Source organism: Electrophorus electricus, chromosome 24, assembly GCF_013358815.1.
Source record: "Electrophorus electricus isolate fEleEle1 chromosome 24, fEleEle1.pri, whole genome shotgun sequence".
NCBI classification, from domain to species: domain Eukaryota; kingdom Metazoa; phylum Chordata; class Actinopteri; order Gymnotiformes; family Gymnotidae; genus Electrophorus; species Electrophorus electricus.
In genome coordinates this window covers 4,680,396-4,682,500 of record NC_049558.1, presented here as the reverse complement: position 1 = coordinate 4,682,500, position 2,105 = coordinate 4,680,396, and positions in this window count along the sequence as shown.

The window sequence follows — 2,105 nt, the reverse complement described above, 5'->3', positions numbered from 1 at the left end:
GGTGGCAGAGGCATAATAATACAGGTTTACAAATGACTATAAATTGCCACCAAATGCAACACACATGTGGATTTGATAAACGCATGGCTTTGATCTATTCTTAAGTATTTTAGCTTTATCAGGACGACATTTTTGGTGAATGTGCCATGCTGTAAATCAGTTTATGAACAAGGTTACTTCAAACTGTCAAGGAACAAGAAGCAGAGGGCTCTTTAAGCTGGCTATTCCTCTTCCTGGCCTATTTATGATAGCCAGTAAAGCTATACATTGACATACCAGAGAATTATTCCACTCATTAATTACAGTGAATAACTACCAGTTATGTGACCAGGGAAATATGATTTTATTAGGAAATTATTTTAGAGGGAGAAAACCCAGGGGTAGAGTTGAACTCATGGCTGAGACACCCCCACACACACATGGATGGAGGTGCAGCTGTTAGTGTAGCCACTCGATAAGCACGTGGGACAAAAACATTAGCCTGGAATGGGCATTCTCCCCACTTTTCTCATTACACAACTTTCCCCATTCTGGCACAACATCACAACCTCGTATGCTTCACACACACACACACACACACACACACACACACACACACACACACACACACACACACACACACACACACACACACACACACACACATGCACATGCACATGCACATGCACACACACACAAACGCACGCATGCACACACATGCACATGCGCACACACACACACACACACACACTCACACACACACGCGCACGCACACACACACACACGCGCACGCACACACACACACACACACAAACACACGCACGTGCGCACGCACACACACGCTCACACACACATGCTCACACACACACACACACACACACACACACACACACACACACACACACATCTGTTTGGACACAATGAGCTGTCTCTGGCCTAAAGGATGGGGGAGGAAAGAATCTCAGCTGTTGTAGTTGTCAGGACCCTGGGAAAGTGATCTCTCTCTCTGTATCTCTCTGTGGCCTTGTAATGGCATATCTCCCTCCCCTACTGATGCCCCTTGAAACCTGAGGCGTCCACTATGATCATATTTTTTTTGCTGATTCTCAGTGAAGGAAAACGATGGGTGACACAGGGTTTAAAAATCTCTTTGTATAGAGAGCTAAGACCACTTAAATTTGGCTGATACCAAGAGCTGTCTTGTGACACTGCTCTGGCTCCACTGTAGATAGACTGGCCTGTTCACAGAGCTGCTAGAGGAGCTGCAGCCATCAGGTCTGCGGACCTGAATGCAGACCTGAATGCACAGCACAACAGTCTCTCACAGAAATCAAGGTCATTTGGATCGCAAATGCAGACCTTGTATCCAGTAGGAAAATATGAAGAGAATAAATATATATCATATTACACTAAGTAAATACATCATATAAACTGTAAATGCCATTTCAAAGATCACACCATTTGGATCCAATGTTAATATCACAGGTCACTGGGGAGCTTTCAGACTTGCTTTGTAAAGTATCACCCTTTATCCAGAACCCCATGTTCTGGATTTGAAAGATGCTGTGCACCTCCCGCCCTCCATTTCTCTTTGAAAATGAGCACCCAAACCTCTGTAATCCCTCTGCGTTTTGAACTGTCTAACTGTATCTGGTAGGATCTGACTGATTGCAGTTGTGTCACTAATCCTCCAAATTAAATTTCTTTTCTGCCTCACTGTGAGCCTCAGATCGGTGCTGAATTGCCCATATGTGGCGGTAATGAGGGTGGAGCATTCTGTTGCTGATATAAGGCCTTGTAATCCTGATCTTACCCATACTTTAAATTCTGTTGTAATTGCCCTCTTTCCAAACCCAGGTCTGCTTCAAACATGAGCACTCTCTGTTCCCTAAGCAAGGACAACGAAAAGAGGATTTTTCTCCCAAAGGGACTCTCAAGACTGCTGAGTGTATTTAATGCAGGTGCTAAGGATAGGACATAGGCTGCTGCTGCAGCAAGGATTAACTAGTGTATGCCGAATTATGTGATAGTCGTTTTTACAGGAGACTGGGAATTCACAGATCATATTTACAGATAGCCTTATGGTAATCAGCAGATCCAGCAGGTCCAAAATAGGAGGTGATTTC